The sequence below is a fragment of the Bufo gargarizans genome, chromosome 1 (assembly GCF_014858855.1).
Source record: "Bufo gargarizans isolate SCDJY-AF-19 chromosome 1, ASM1485885v1, whole genome shotgun sequence".
Taxonomy (NCBI): Eukaryota; Metazoa; Chordata; class Amphibia; order Anura; family Bufonidae; genus Bufo; species Bufo gargarizans.
Genome location: NC_058080.1, coordinates 640,712,631 through 640,730,731, shown reverse-complemented (window position 1 = coordinate 640,730,731; position 18,101 = coordinate 640,712,631).

Here is an 18,101-nt window from a genome sequence, read left to right as displayed (position 1 = left end):
TGGGCAGCCTAAAAACAGTGAGCAATTGAGGATCAGCAGCTCAATGATCCACAGCTGCAGATCGATCAGTTAATCAAGTCCTTTGGAGGAGTTAATCTGCCTAATCTCGCCCTACTGTCGCAGCCGCAACCTCTCCCTACGCTAATCAGAGCAGAGTGACGGGCGGCGCTATGTGACTCCAGCTTAAATAGAGGCTGGGTCACATGGTGCTCTGGCCAATCACAGCCATGCCAATAGTAGGCATGGCTGTGATGGCCTCTTGGGGCAAGTAGTATGACGCTTGTTGATTGGCTGCTTTGCAGCCTTTCAAAAAGCGCCAAGAAAGCGTCACAAAAGCGCGAAGAAAGCGACGAACACCGAACCCGAACCCGGACTTTTACGAAAATGTCCGGGTTCGGGTCCGTGTCACGGACACCCCAAAATTCGGTACGAACCCGAACTATACAGTTCGAGTTCGCTCATCCCTAGTCCTGATCCATCCTCTACATCTAAGCTTACGGTAGCTGGTATGTTTCACATGGTTTCCATCTGTATGCATATTGTATTATGTGTATAGTCATATGTCAGACTACATTAGTAAGTGCATAATTTTTCTGTTCCTCAGTTTTACCTGATATATATCCTTGCAATAAAGACAAAGTTGGACGTTACTCCATTGTCAATTCATTGCTGGGAAAGGTTTAGCTGTCTGTCAAGCTATGTACCTTCACACATAAGGAGGACAGAACTAGGTGGATTTAGATGGGCCAATAATCAACCAGATTATCGGGAATGACCTGTTCCTGCGAACTCTGGCTATTTAAATGTGCCGCTGATCACTTGATGAATAAGCAAAATGCTCGATCATCGGGTGATCCTGTCGCTAGTGCAGGCACCACAAATCATCTTTTCTGGGCAGCAGATCGTGCTGTGTAAACAACGATTTGCTGCCCAGAATTTTTTTTCGGTATGACGATCCCATGTCCTCATACTGTGGAAAAGATCACTGCATGTAAATGCAGCAGTCTCCTTCACTGAGTGAGCATCCGACTGTCAGGAAGGAACAAGGCAACAAGTTTAGTGATTACAATAGTCTATTAACAGGCAAAAAGCTTAGTGGTTACAGTCTTACAAGAGGCAGTTTCATAGTCTCGGTATCAAGGCACAGTCTTATTCAGTGGCAACAGACAAACATAAAACAGTCACTTTAAGAGGCAGCAACTCAATGTCCTCCTGGCTTATAATGCACCCAACTCCCTGGGTGTTGTCACTTTGGCTCTGGTCTCCTCATTGAGGCAGCAATGCAGATGGCTGTATCTGCAATTATAAACATGTCGATATCTGCAGAACCTCACAATATGCTATAATCAGGCCACATTGTCCTTCTTCTACATGACACTAACAATCACTCTATACAGGCTCTTCTAGGTTGTGGTACTTCATCACAACTCTCTGCACACACTTTGCATTGTCTCCTAGCAGTCAATATCTCTACTAGAGATAGCCTTGCGGTTCTCCAGGCGGTCATTTCGCGGCGAACTTTGCTTGATCGCTGTTCGCCTAACAGGCAAACTTATGGCGATGTCTGCCGGCACCATATTCTTTGCATTGTGCAGAACTTTGACCCACGACACATCCATCAGGTGGGACAGGACAGCCAATTGAGAAGTTTCAGCACATGGGCACACCCCTGTACCCTATAAATAAACCCGATCTGGCACAATTTTATATTCTGTTTTATGGCCAGTGTAGGGAGAGATTGCTGTGTAGAGCAGGGACAGACTGTTAGCGAGTATAGAGACACCAAACTAGCTAATCGGGCCACAAAAGTCCTTTTAAGGACTGGTATAGGTGTGCTATCAATAGGTGTGACTTACTGAGGAGTGTAATATACTTATAATATATTTTCTAACATAGAAAGTATATTATAGTGCAATTGTATTGTACAGCAGTTGTGTGCGGTTCTGCTGCGAAACTGCAGCTATACAGAGGGACAAACGCTATTGGAACAACTAATTGCAACTGGTGTGCTATAACAGTTGCCCCCAAATAAATCTGATTGCGGCAGGAGAGTGATATACCTATAATACAATTTCTATATAGTGCATTTGTATTGTGCTGCATTTTTGTGCGGTTCTGCTGAGATACAGTAGTTATACAGAGGGATAATCATCATTGGAACAGCTAATTGCAACTGGTGTGATATAATAGTTGCCCCCAAAAATATCTGATTGAGGCAAGGGTGCGATATACCTAGAATATAATTTCTCTATATTGCATTTGTATAGTGCAGCATTTGTGTGCAGTTCTGCTAAGATACCGCGGCTATACAGAGGGACAAACGCCATTGGAACAAATAATTGCAACTGGTGTGATATAACAGTTGCCCCCAAAAAAATCTAAATGAGGCAGGGGTGCGATATACCTATCATTTTTATAGAGTGCATTTGTATAGTGCAGCATTTGTGCACGGTTCTGCTGAGATATTGCAGCTATACAGAGGGAAAAATGCAATTGGAACAAGTAATTGCAAATGGTGTGATATATCAGTTCCCCCCAAAAAATCTGATTAAGGCAGGGGTGCGATATACCTATAATATAATTTCTATATAGTGCATTTGTATTGTGCAGCATTTCTGTGAGGTTTTGCTGAATTACCGCAGCTATACAGACAGAAAAACACCATTGGAACAACTAATTGCAACTGGTGTGATATACCAGTTGCCTCCAAAAAATCTGATTGAGGAAGGGGTGCAATATACCTAGAATATAATTTCTATACGGTGCATTTGTATAGTGCAGCATTTGTCTGCGGTTCTGCTGAGATACCGCAGCAATACAGAGAGATAAACGCTATTGGAACAACTAATTTCAACTGGTGTGATACACCAGTTGCCCCCCAAAAAATCATGATTGAAACAGCGGTGTGATATACATATAATATAATTTCTATATAGTACATTGGTATAGTGCAGCATTTGTGTGCGGTTCTGCTGAGATACCGCAGCTATACAGAGGGACAAACGCCATTGGAACAACAAAATGCAACTGGTGTGATATAACAGTTGCCCCCAAAAAAATCTGATTCAGGAAGGGGTGCGATATACCAACAATATAATTTCTATATAGTGCATTTGTATAGTTCAGCATTTGTTTGTGCTTCTGATGAGATACCGCAGCTATACAAAGGGACAAACAGCATTTGGAAAAATAATTGTAACTGGTGTGATATACCACTTGCCCCCCAAAAAATCGGATTAAGGCAGGGGTGCGATAGACCTATAATATAATTTCCATATAGTGCATTTTTATAGTACAGCATTTGTGTGTGGTTCTGATGAGATACCGCAGCTATACAGAGGGAGAAACGGTATTGGAAGAACTAATTGCAACCGGTGTAATATAACAGTTGCCCCTAAAAAAAATCTGGTTGAAGAAGGGGTGTGATATACTTAGAATATAATTTCCATATAGTGCATTTGTATTGTGCAGCATTTGTGTGCGGTTCTGCTGAGATACCTGCAGCAATACAGAGGGACAAACGCCATTGGAACAACTAATTTCAACTGGTGTGATATACCAGTTGACTCCCAAAAACTCTGATTGAGGTAGGGGTGTGATATACCTATAATATAATTTCTATATAGTGCATTTGTATAGTTTTGCATTTGTGTGCGGTTTTGCTCAAATACCGCAGCTATACAGAGGGACAAATTCCATTGGAGCAACTAATTGCAACTGGTGTTATAACAGTTGCCCTCGAAAAAATCAGATTGAAGCAGGGGTGTAATATACCTATAATATAATTTCATTTGTATTGTGCAGCATTTTTGTGCGTGTCTGCTGAGATAACACAGCTATGCAGAGAGATTAACGTCATTGGAACAACTAAATGCAACTGGTGTGATAAAACAGTTGCCCCCCAAAAAATCTGATTGAGGCAGGGGTTCGATATACCTAGAAAATAATTTCTATGTAGTGCAGCATTTGTGTGCGGTTCTGCTGAGAAACTGCAGCTATACAGAGGGACAAACGCCATTGGAACAACAAATTGAAACTGGTGTGATATACCAGTTGCCCCCCCAAAAAAATCTGATTCAGGAAGGGGTGCGATATACCTTTAAATATAATTTCTATATAGAGTATTTGTATAGTGCAGCATTTGTGTGTGGTTCTGATGAAATACCACAGCTATACAGAGGGACAAACACCATTTGAACAACTAATTGCAACTGGTGTGATATACCAGTTGCCCCCCAAAATATCTGATTGAGGCAGGGGTGTGATATACCTATAATATACTTTCTATGTAGTGCATTTGTATTGTACAGCATTTGTGTGCGGTTCTGCTGAGATACCGCAGCTATACAGAGGTACAAAAGTCATTGGAACAACTAATTGCAACTGGTGTGATATAACAGTTGCCCCCCAAAAAATCTGGTTGAAATATTTCTATTCAGAGCATTTGAATTGTGCAGCATTTGTGTGTGGTCATGCTGAGAGACCGCAGCTATACAGAGGAACAAAATTCATTGGAACAGCTAATTGCAACTGGTGTGATATAACAGTTGCCCCCCCAAAAAAAACTGATTGAGGAAGGGGTGCCGTATACTGTGAATATAATTTCTATTTAGTGCATTTGTATAGCGCAGCTTTTTTGTGCGGTTCTTCTGAGATACCGCAGCTATACAGAGGTACAAGCAACATTGGACAACAACTAATTGCAACTGGTGTGATTTAACAGTTGCCCCAAAAAAAGTTTGATTGAAGCAGGTGTGTGATATACCTAGAAAATAATTTCTATATAGTGCATTTGTATTGTTCCGAATTTGTGTGCGGTTCTGCTGAGATACCGCAGATATACAGGCAAACGCCATTTGAACAACTAATTGCAACTGTTGTGCTATACCAGATACCCTCAAAAATATTTAATTGAGGCAGGGGTGTGATATATTTATAATATAATTTCTACATAGTGCATTTGCATATTGCAGCAATTTTGTGTGGTTCTGTTGAGATACCGCAGCTATTCAGAGGGACAAACGCCAATAAAACAACTAATTTCAACTGATGTTATATACCAGTTTCCCCAAAAAAATCTGATTGAGGAAGGGGTGTTATATAACCATAATATAATTTCTATACAGTGCATTTGTATTGTGCGTGATTCTGCTGAGATACCGCAGTTATACAGAGGGACAAACGCCATTGGAACAACTAATTGCAACTAGTGTGATGTAACAGTTGCTAGCAAAAAAATCTGATTAAGGCAGGGGTGTGATATACCTATAATATAATTTCTATATAGTTTATTTGTATTGTGCAGCCTTTATGTGCGGTTATGCTGAGATACCACAGCTATACAGTGGGACAAACGTCATTGGAACAACTACTTGCAACTGGTGTGATATAACAGTTGCCCCCCCAAAAAAATCATTGAGGCAGGGGTGCGATATACCTATAATATAATTTATATATAGTGCATTTGTATTGTGCAGCATTTGTGTGCTGTTCTGCTGAAATACTGCAGCTATAGAAAGGGACAAATGTCATTGGGACAACTAATTGCAAGTGGTGTGATATAACAGTTGCCCCCCAAAAAAATCTGATTTAGGCAGGGGTGCGATATACCTAGAATATAATTTCTATATAGTGCATTTGTATAGTTCAGAATTTGTGTGTGGTTATGCTGAGATACCGCAGCTATACATTGGGACAAATGTCCTTGGGACGACTACTTGCAACTGGTGTGATATAACAGTTGCCCCCAAAAACTATGATTGAGGCAGGGATGTGATATACCTATAATTTAATTTCTATATAGTGCATTTGTATAGTGCAGCAATTGTATGCGGTTCTGCAGAGTTACAGTAGCTATACAGACAGAGAAACGCCAAAGAAACAACTAATTGCAACTGGTGTGATATACCAGTTGCCCCCAAAAATATCTGATTGAGGAAGGGGTGTGATATACCTATAATATAATTTCTATATAGTGCATTTGTATAGTGCAGCATTTGTGTGCGGTTCTGCTGACTTTCCGCAGCTATACAGACAGACAAACGCCATTAGAACAACTAATTGCAGCTGGCATAATATACCAGTTGCCCCCCAAAAAATCAGATTGAGGCAGGAGTGTGATGTACCTATAATATAATTTATATATAGTGCATTTGTATTGTGCAGCATTTGCGTGCGGTACTGCTGACATACCGTAGCTATACAAAGGGACAAACGCCATTGGAACAACTAATTGCAACTGTGTGATATACCAGTTGCCCCCCAAAAAACTGATTAGTGGGTTCTATATACCTGCTTCCACAAATACTGCTCTTCTCTGGGGACTTTGGCACAGGGTCATTTTTAAAATGACAGGTAGAGGAAGGTGTAGGCCGTTCCACAGGGGTCGAAGGGGTCAGGCTGGTACACCAGGCCGGAGCCTAAGTGGGATGTTGGAGAAGGTGCGTGCGATTCCAGTACGTCAAAGGACGCACCAGAGTTGGTTGAGTGGCTCACTGTGTCTTCTGCTTCTGCACTCTCCTCATCTTCTGTATCAGCACCCACCTCACTCTCTACTGTGGGCACCACCAAAGACACCACCACCACCACCACCATAGCCCTTCCAATCGAGTCAGAGGAATTATTTTCCCATCAGTTTCCAGACCTTACCGATGTGCAGCCATTCTTGGCATCGGATAAGGAAGAGGAGGTAGCAATGGCTGCCACTCAGCGGTCTGACGAGAATATCCATATCAGCCCAAAGAGGGTGGTCCCCCCTGATGCTGCCTTCTCCAAGATCTCTAATGTCAGTGTTGGTGAAGTTGCCTATGATGACGTGTCTATGGATGTCACATGGGTGCCCACCAAAGAGGAAGAGGAGGGGAGTTCAGAGGGAGAGACGGAGCAGCAGATAGGGAGGAGAAGGAGGAGAGGTAGGCAGAAATCGCAGTGCGCAGGAGGCAAAAAGCAGACTGCAAATGTATCTGGAGCGAGCCATCCACCATGTACGGGCACATCTTGGGCTCCCAAGACGCTGCCACATGGCTCCGCAGTGTGGGCATTTTTTAACATGTCAGCTGCTGATAATAGTGATGCCATCTGCAGCCTGTACTGTCAACGCATACGTTGCGGTAAGCCCAACACTCACCTAGGGACGACCACCTTAAGAAGGCATCTGGCCTCACATCACCAAGCCCAATGGGAGCAACCCCGTCAGATCCCACAAAGCCACACTCCTGGTGCTCCATGTCCTGCCTCTTCTCCTTCTCCTCTCTCCTCCCATATGTCCTCCACTCCACCTTCCATCGTGCCGTCATTGCGTTCATCTGGCACAAGGCAGGCTACCGTGGCCCAAATTATATGGGCCATGTTTAAATGAATTATATGGCCAAATTAAATGAATTATATGGCCAAGCTCAGCCGCAAGTTTATATATTTCTGGCACACAGTGTCAGTGCCAAGATACATCTAACCACAGACATGTGGTCTAGAAAACATGGGCTTGGAAGGTACATAACTTTTACTGCCCACTGGTGTTACTGCCACGGATTGCATGCAGGCCTGCCTCTTTTTCTCTTACTTTTCCTACTCCATCCTCCGTCTCCTCCTCAACTGACCGCTCCTTTTCCACTGCTACCGCCTCTTCTGCTGCAACCCTCAAGCTCCCCAGAACCTATTCAACGTGCCACGTGAGACATTGCCATGCTGTGCTGTGTCTGTTGTTCCTGGAAGCTAAGAACCATACAGGTCCTGCACTCCTTTCAGCTCTGCTGTCACAGGCCATTCAGTGGCTAACCCCTTCTCTATTTGACAGTTGGTAAAGTGGTGTGCGACAATGGTGCCAATCTGCCGAGGACACTGAAACAGGCCAAAATCACACACGTGCCTTGCATGGCACAGATCCTGAACTTAGTCCTGCAGTGATTCGTTGTCAAATACCCCGTGGTCGAGGACGTCTTGCAGCAGGCCAGGAAAATCTCTGGCCATTTTAGAAAATCTTACACGGCCATGGCTCACCTTGTTGATTGTCAGCAGCCAACACCATTTGCCCATCAGACGTTTGATTTGTGACTGTGAATGTCATTGATCAAGCCGTCGAAGAGCAGGAGCAGGAACATGAGGAAATCGTAATCCTGAATGAATTCCCAGGGGGAGCTTTTCCATCTGAGGCAAGTCAGCAGGAGTCTGAAGAGGAGTCAGAGGAGGATGGTGCCTAGGGGGAAGAGGAGCAAGAAGAGCAGGCTTTAAACTTTTCTGGGATCTCTGGTGTTGTCCATGGATGAGGGGAGGAGACCGAGGACGACATTCTCATGGGCGATGAGCAGGAGCCAGGCCGCTCCACTGCTTCCAATTTAGTGCAAATGGGGGCTTTGATGCTCCAGTGTTTGAAGAGGGACCCCCATATAAAAAGCATACTGGGCAAGGAACAGTACTTGGTGACAACCTACTTAGACCCCCACTACAAACACAAAATGGCGGACATGTTACCAGCATCACAGAGGGCTGACAGAATGCAGCATTTCCAGGCCTTGCTGCGAGAGATGCTGCATTCTGCTTGTAACAATGGCAGTTGGCAGCCGCCAGCATGCAGCTGCATCCTGCTATGTACCTCAGTTGAACTGCACATAAGGCTCCTCCTCTCCACTGCAGGCTCCGGACCCGCTTTCCTGCACTGTCGCAGGCGGCGACAGCTTCAGTTGCACCTTGTAGAAGCCGCACTCGTCCTGTTTCTTTAAGGGTTTGTGCACGCCTCTGATTCCGCCTTCTCTCCTATCCCCGTCAAGCACCACCTTTATAAGGGTGCTTCCCCCTTCCTGTGAGGCCTGAACAATATTATAGTTTTCTACAGCAAAGGTTCCAGTTCGTAGCTCCTGTGTTGTTATCCTGCTTCTGACCTTAGCCTGTATCCTGACCTCGTCTCTGCCTGGTCCTCCTGTACCTCGCTGCTCTAAAGTGTATAATTCGGATTGTCGACCACGCCTCTGTCTGCTGTTCAGCTTGTTACACCTGCTTCACCTGAGCTATTCAGCTATGCTGTTTTAACAGCTCCAGCTATGCTTAATTACTAACTCAGATCTGCTTCATCTGACTCTGCTGCTGCGTTTCTTCCATCCAGCGACAGCTCGCTCCACCTGCCTATATCCCCAGTGCTTGTGTGAGATTGTGAAACATCTATTTCTGCATAATGTATGTACTTAAACTGTCATTTGGCATTTTGGGCACTAGAGGCCACTGTTTTGCAGCTACAGCCAGCACACTATGCAAAACAGATGATGACTCATGCTGATGACTCATGCTGCTGCCTGTGAGTGAACCAGGAAGTGTGTTGATCTGACATGGTGGAAGGATTGTGCTGTGAGGGACTGAATCCGATTCCATCCTGGCTTGCAGATGTTTGGCAGTTAATGGACACTCAGAAGAAGGAAAGTAGCTGTTATACCCTGACTGAATCCAACTCTTCTGAAAGAGAGGTTGTCCCAGGAAGACCAGTTCAGTGTGTGGACAGAAGGCCTCATCATCAAGCAAGGCCGCACGGTTGCTAAGAGGTTGGTGGCCATCCCTGGTAGGCTGCATCCTCGGGCCCAGAACGGACGCAGGTCAGTACACCTGGTTACTGATTGTTATATTGTATGGTGCCTGAAGATACAGATACTAGCCTAAGCCTAGCATTAGTTAGTTATTTAGGATTAGATCGATTTGCGAGGCTGTACTGTACTGTACTGGACTGCAGCGCAGTTATTGACTTGCAGGCTCTGCTGCATTTGCCATCGGCTAGGGGTGTCCTCTGTAGTGGCACAGCACGACTTGCAGGCTCTGCTGTGTCCGCCATCGGCTAGGCCTGTCCAGTGGGCAGGGATGTGGACTGTGGGTCCGGGGATATAGCGTTTTCTATCCATGTTTGTATTGTTCTTATGTTATTACTCGTTGTCTAAGTAAAGTTTCTGTTCTTGCATAGTAAGCTGGTGTCAGTGTCGCTTTCCTTGTCTGTGACTTCGCTGTATTCTGGGGAGCCCACCCTGGTACATGGCTTACAACTTGGCGTAGTCGGCAGGATAGAGCAACCGTTATGGACGGGAACACTGCGGGAGATCGTCCCCCGGCGCCAGTGGTGCCGGATCAGGACCCAGCCCAGGGTGCACAGGCGCAAGTCCAGCTTTCCCCCAACAATATGGCTACCCCAGTCGGAAACATCCCTGTAGGGGCACTGCTGTGTCATCTGCCAAAGTATGATGGTAACAACATGACATTGCAGGATTGGACTGAAAGGGTGCGAAGTGCGGTAAAAATGGGTAACCTGACCCCCGAACTGCGGGCCGAGGTTGCATTGGGAGCCCTAGAGGGCGACAGTGATGGTAAGACCTGACTCTGAGAGAGATACCCTAGATAAGATATTCTCCCTGCTAGAGAGAGCCCAAGGGGGGCGGGCCAAAGTGGTACAGTTACAGAGTCACTTCTTTAACCGACCCCAGCTAGAGGGCGAGACCCTGATGCAATATTCCAATGCTCTACAGGAGACACTGAATGAGATACAACGACGAGACCCTGAGGCTATGGGTGCCTTCTGGGAGGTGGACCAGCTTCTACGAGATCAGTTCATAGTGGGTCTCTCCAATAAATTCCGACAAGATAAATAACAAGAGATGACTCGAACAATGGCCGATATGGCATTCTACAGCGTTTATTTAGCCTACGTAGAGAGGGAGGAAGAGCCCATACCTGTGGCAGCGAGAGTGGTGAATAGCGCGCATGTTACAAGGGACCAGCCGGGATCTGAAGAATCTGAGTCCTTAAAGGATGTGGTCCAGGCCCTGCGGGCGGAATTGAAAGAGCTTCGTCTGGAAGTGTCCCACATGAAGGTAGAATTGTCCCGGCCTCCAGAAACTGTTCCCGCACCTCGTGTCACTCCACCCGGAGCAACCCCAATGAGGGGGCCGGGCAGAAGAGGACCCCTCTGTTGGGTTTGCCGAAAATACGGCCATATGGCCAGAGGGTGCCCAGAACAGGTAGCGTCAGAGCCGACGTTAAACTTTCGACTGCTGCAGTAGCTGGGCGTCCTGCGGCGGTGCACAAGAAGTTAAGCCCTCTGCGTGAAGAACGTGATCTGTATGCCAGCAGCCCCATATTAGAAGCTGAGCTGGAAGGCCGAAAGGTTTGCTGCCTAGTTGATACAGGGTCAGAGTGCACTCTAATGCCTTTGGAGTTCTTTGAGAGGCACTTTGGGCATATGATGGAGCCCAAAAATGGGAGCGTCATCAGGCTGATGGCTGACGATAATAGAGAGATGGATGTTCGAGGGATAGTCTGGATGCGGGTCCGACTGTTTGGGCAAGACATCGGCAAGAAAGGGGTCAGGCTGGTGGATCATTTGTCCTGGAAAGGAATGGACGTGATCCTGGGCATGAATATACTGAGAGACCTAGATCATCAAATCTATGCCAAAGAAGGGCCGAAGTACTAGCAATGGGTCACCGCACACCGGCCTACCCAGAAGGTCTTACAACAAATGGTGAGGAGCTGTAGCCTGCAAAAGATTAACCTGTCCGGACGGGCCATTGGAGACATGAGGGTGCTACGGAGGACTCCGTTGAAGATCCCACCTCGACAGGAGTGAATATTGATGCTGCCAGTGAGGGCTGGATGAAGACTGAATGAACTGGAGGTCCTGATCGAGCCCACTTATCAAGAAGAAACGCAGATTCACCCACTGGTAGCCTGGGCCCTTGCCGTTGTGAAAGACGGATGTGTGCCTATATGCTGCTGTAATGTTGAGGACTGCGAGTTAACCGTCCCTGCAAACACCCTGCTGGCCAAAGTTTATGTGTCCAAAGAGGGTATCGCTCGACGAAGGGGCTTAACGCTGCAGCCGGATAGGAGATCAGCCTGGACCTATGCTGCGGAGGTCCATTCAAGGGAAACCCCGACAGCGGAGTGGAACGGTCGAGTGATCATGGCCCATATGGGGGTGGACTGCAGAACCCTGACCCCGGGGGAACAAAAGCTGCTGGAAGACACCCTCTGGGAATTTCAGGAGGCCTTCTCAATACATGAGGAGGACTTTGGGTGTGCTACTGCCATCGAACATGAAATCCCAACCGGCGATGCTGAGCCGATCAGGGAATGCTACCGGCAGATCCCACCTAAGATGTATCAGGAGGTGAAAGATATGGTGGCCAGCATGTTGGAGAACCAGGTGATCCAGGAAAGTCAAAGTACGTGGGCTGCTCCGGTAGTCTTGGTGCGGAAGAAAGACGGGAGTCTCCAGTTCTGCGTTGATTATCGGAAGCTGAATGCTCAGACCATCCGGGATGCCTACTCCCTTCCGCGGATTGAAGAGTCATTATCAGCCCTAAGCCAAGCTAAGTTCTTCTCAACTCTTGACTTGGCTAGTGGGTACTGGCAGGTGCCGGTGGCCAAGAAGGACAAAGCCAAGACGGCCTTCATTCTACCTATGGGACTCTACGAGTTCAACCGGATGCCCTTCGGCCTCTCCAATGCTCCGGGGACATTCCAGCGATTGATGGAACACTGTCTGGGGGACCTCAACTTTGAATCAGTATTGATATACCTGGATGACATAGTAGTGTTCGGGGCCTCCTTTGAAGATCACCTCCAGAAGCTGCGACAAGTCTTGGGACGGCTACGAGGCCATGGGCTCAAGATCAAGCCAAAGAAATGCCAGCTGTTCCGACAGCAAATAGAGTACTTAGGACATGTGGTCACCCAGGAGGGGGGAAAACCGGCCCTCAGCAAGGTGGAGAGGCCATTCAGAAGTGGCCCCGGCCAAGTAAGCTACGGGAGGTAAGGGCGTTCGTGGGACTGGCCGGCTACTACCTCATCGTCCTCCACATCATCTTCCACCCAGTCTTTATCCCTGCCCTCCTTGTCGGTCTGCACACTGTCACAGCAGTTGGCACCTTTGTTTCGTCATCATCCGAGATGTGCTGCGATGATCCTCCTATGTACTCATCTTGAAACATAAGTGGTTGGGCATCGGTGCACTCAATCTCTTCCACTACTGGGGCAGGGCTAGGTGGATTGCTCTGGGAAACCCTGCTAGCAGAGTCATCAAAAAGCAGAAGAGACTGCTGCATGAGTTGGGGCTCAGACTTCTTGGCTGATTTGCAAGGGGGTGAGGTGAAAGACTGATGGACATCGACTGCAGGTGCCAACTTTGATCTTTCAGCAGAAGAATGAGTGGGAGACAATGTGAAGGAACTGGGGGCATTGTCAGCAACCCAATCTACTATTGCCTCTACTTGTTCTGGCCTCACCATTCGCAGAGCCGCATTAGGCCCGACCAAATAACCCAGAAGGTTCTGTCGCTTACTCGCACCTGAGGAAGGTGTTTCACTTGTGCGTCCCTTATTTGACGCTCTCCTCATATTTCTCAAATTTAGGATCTTGCCCAAAATTTGTGTTTTTTTAATAACAGAATAGAACACCAGTATTTAATGTGTGTATCCCACACTGACAGATGAAGCATAGGCCCCTATTGTAGGGTATTGCCAAAAATGGGTGTTTTATTAAACCCAGAATATTATTTTAGTATTTCAAGCTTGTATGTCACACTAACAAATGCAGCATAGGCCCCAGATGTAGGGGATTGCCAAAAATGGGCATTTTTTTTTAACCCAGAATATTATTGCAGTATGTCAACAAGCTTGAAATACTAAAATAATATTCTGGGTTTAATAAAACACCCATTTTTGGCAATACCCTACAATACGGGCCTATGCTTCATCTGTCAGTGTGGGATACACACATTAAATACTGATATATATATATATATATAGCAAGGGGAGTAAACATGAACCAGTGTGGTAGCAAGAATATGAGGAGAGCACATGGGAAGGGGATAGTAATAATCATATACAAGTGCAGAGAGTCATATGTGGTAATACTGAATGGAGGCTGGAACGTGCCTGGTCCACTGCACACCACCGGTATGAGGAAAATATGCAGGGATCAAGCAAGCACACAGCCTGCAAGTGTAACAGCAGTACCGCACAGGGTTTACAGAATGTAAATACAATCACAGTCAGCAAGTTACAAAGTTAATCAAACAAGATAGTGATCCCCTTCCCAGTGTCACCTCACCTGACCAACACGTTTCGCCAAACAGGCTTCCCTGACGAAGGGGTGTTTTTAAATAACAGATTACAACACCAGTATCTAACGCGTGTGTCTCACACTGACAAGTGAATCATAGGTCCCTGATGTAGGGTATTGCTAAAAATTGGTGTTTTATTAAACCCAGAATAATTTTGCAGTATTTCAAGCTTGTATGTCATACTAGCAAATGCAGCATAGGCCCCAGATGTAGGGGATTGCCAAAAATGGGTGTTTTTTTAAACCCAGAATATTATTGCAGTATTTCAAGCTTGCATCTCACACTGACAGATGCAGCAAAGGATACAAAATAAATTAAGTATTTTTTTAATAACAGAATAGAACACCAGTATTTAACGCGTGTATCTCACACTGACAGATGCAGCAAAGGCTGCAAATGTATTTTTTGGTCCAAAATTGGGGGGTTTTAAACCCAGAAAATTATTGAAGTTTTTCAAGCTTGTCTTTCACACTGACAAATGCTGCAAAGGCACCAGATGTAGAGTATTGCCAAAAATTGGTGTTTTTTTAAACCCAGAAAATTATTGCAGTATTTCAAGATCGGATTTCACACTGACAAATGCTGCAAAGGCCCCAGATGTAGGGTCTTGCAAAAATCTGTAAAAAGATTGTGCACTGCACACCCAAAACTAAATCTATGTAGATCGCTGAGTTAACAAGCACTTTAGATTAAAGATTCTATCCTATTCTCTCCCTCACAGCAGCAGCATCCTATCAATACACTAAGCAGAGCAGAGTGACGTGCAGCACTACATGACTCCAGCTTATATAGAGGCTGGGTCACATGCTGCACTGGCCAATCACAGCCATGCCACTAGTAGGCATGGCTGTGATAGCTTCTAAGGGCATAAGAGTAAAACGCTTGTTGATTTGCTGCTCTGCAGCATTTCAAAAAGCGCCAATAAATCGCCGAACACTGATCTCGAACCCAAACTTTTACTAAAAAGTTTGGGTTCGGGTCCGGGGTCCAAAAATCCTAAAGTTCGTTATCCATGCACTCTCCCTGCAGTCTCCCTCTCTAATATTGTTATTTCAAATTGTTTTCAGCAACACTGTTCCTAGCACTTGTCACGTTTCTCCCTATGCTCAGCTCAGTAAAATGGGAGAGACCATGTGGGATGAGGGTTTTATAGGGCTGTGACATCACAGGGGATGACTTCCTGCGGATTGGCTGGCTGCATGGCATTATAGGTGATCTCATATTCCCAGGCTTCTTACTTTCACTTTGTAACATGTGCAACCACCATTTTAGGAAAACATGATTCGTTATTAGGAAGCACAAGGAAATGTGGCTTCTTTGCGGATCGAAGTTTTTCTTAAACTTCAGACAGAAATCTGCTTCAAATGCTTTGCTTCGCTTAACAGGTGGAAGTAGTATTCTGCATATGCTGGATCTGACTATTCTGGTATTCTACTCCTATGCTTGAAGAGAATGCCAAAATCTGTTCCCAAGCGAGTAACTAGTTTTACCCAATGAATTGTGCCTGCTGCTGCTACTTTTTGTATAGTGTGCCATACTTCCCCCATGAACTGTGCCTGCTGCAGAACATCATGATAGTGACAAAAGAACAAGTATTTTATTACATTACATCATCACCTCACATACCGGTGTTAATAATAACATCCCCTGTAATTCCATACATTTGAAGGAACAAAGGAAAGCTTCAAAACCATTAATTGCATACAACAAAGGGACACTATTCCTCATAGTATATAATCATGCAAAATGAAATACATAAAAGTACTATACAGTCGTGGCCAAAAGTTTTGAGAATTACATAAATATTGGAAATTGGAAAAGTTGCTGCTTAAGTTTTTATAATAGCAATTTGCATATACTCCAGAATGTTATGTAGAGTGATCAGATGAATTGCATAGTCCTTCTTTGCCATGAAAATTAACTTAATCCCCAAAAAAACTTTCCACTGCATTTCATTGCTGTCATTAAAGGGCCTGCTGAGATCATTTCAGTAATCGTCTTGTTAACTCAGGTGAGAATGTTGACGAGCACAAGGCTGGAGATCATTATGTCAGGCTGATTGGGTTAAAATGGCAGACTTGACTGGTTAAAAGGAGGGTGATGCTTGAAATCATTGTTCTTCCATTGTTAACCATGGTGACCTGCAAAGAAACGCGTGCAGCCATAATTGTGTTGCATAAAAATGGCTTCACAGGCAAGGATATTGTGGCTACTAAGATTGCACCTCAATCAACAATTTATAGGATCATAAAGAACTTCAAGGAAAGAGGTTCAATTCTTGTTAAGAAGGCTTCAGGGCGTCCAAGAAAGTCCAGCAAGCGCCAGGATCGTCTCCTAAAGAGGATTCAGCTGCGGGATCAGAGTGCCACCAGTGCAGAGCTTGCTCAGGAATGGCAGCAGGCAGGTGTGAGCGCATCTGCACGCACAGTGAGGCGAAGACTTTTGGAAGATGGCCTGGTCTCAAGAAGGGCAGCAAAGAAGCCACTTCTTTCCAGGGACAGATTGATCTTCTGCAGAAAATATGGTGAATGGACTGCTGAGGACTGGGGCAAAGTCATATTCTCCGATGAAGCCTCTTTCCGATTGTTTGGTGCCTCAGGAAAAAGGCTTGTCCTGAGAAGAAAAGGTGAGCGCTACCATCAGTCCTATGTCATGCCAACACTAAAGCATCCTGAGACCATTCATGTGTGGGGTTGCTTCTCATCCAAGGGAGTGGGCTCACTCACAATTTTGCCCAAAAACACAGCCATGAATAAAGAATGGCACCAAAACTCCCTCCAACAGCAACTTCTTCCAACAATCCAACAACAGTTTGGTGAAGAACAATGCATTTTCCAGCACGATGGAGCACTGTGCCATAAGGCAAAAGTGATAACTAAGTGGCTCAGGGACCAAAACGTTGGCATTTTGGGTCCATGGCCTGGAAACACCCCAGATCTTAATCCCATTGAGAACTTGTGGTCAATCCTCAAGAGGCGGGTGGACAAACAAAAACCCACTAATTCTGACAAACTCCAAGAAGTGATTATGAAAGAATGGGTTGCTATCAGTCAGGAATTGGCCCAGAAGTTGATTGAAAGCATGCCCAGTCGAATTGTAGAGGTCCTGAAGAAGAAGGGCTAACACTGCAAATACTGACTCTTTGCATAAATGTCATGTAATTGTCGATAAAAGCCTTTGAAGCGTATAAAGTGCGTGTAATTATATTTCACTACATCACAGAAACAACTGAAACAAAGATCTAAAAGCAGTTTAGCAGCAAACTTTGTGAAAACTAATATTTGTGTCATTCTCAAAACGTATGGCCACGACTAAAGGGGTTAGGGTTATATATATATATATATATATATATATAGTACTTTTATAGCTTCTAAGAAGCTATATCACATGGTCTGCCTTGTAGCATGAATATATATATATATATATATATATATATATACACTTGCAAGAAAAAGTATGTGAACCATTTGGAATGATATGGATTTCTGCACAAATTGGTCATAAAATGTGATCTGATCTTCATCTAAGTCACAACAATAGACAATCACAGTCTGCTTAAACTAATAACACACACAGAATTAAATGCTGCCATGTTTTTATTGAACACACCATGTAAACATTCACAATGCAGGTGGAAAAAGTATGTGAACCCCTAGACTAATGACATCTCCAAGAGCTAATTGGAGTGAGGTGTCAGCCAACTGGAGTCCAATCAATGAGATGAGATTGGAGGTGTTGGTTACAGCTGCCCTGCCCTATAAAAAACACACACCAGTTCTGGGTTTGCTTTTCAAAAGAAGCATTGCCTGATGTGAATGATGCATCGCACAAAAGAGCTCTCAGAAGACCTACGATTAAGAATTGTTGACTTGCATAAAGCTGGAAAGGGTTATAAAAGTATCTCCAAAATCCTTGCTGTTCATCAGTCCACGGTAAGACAAATTATCTATAAATGGAGAAAGTTCAGCACTGCTGCTACTCTCCCTATGAGTGGCCGTCCTGTAAAGATTAC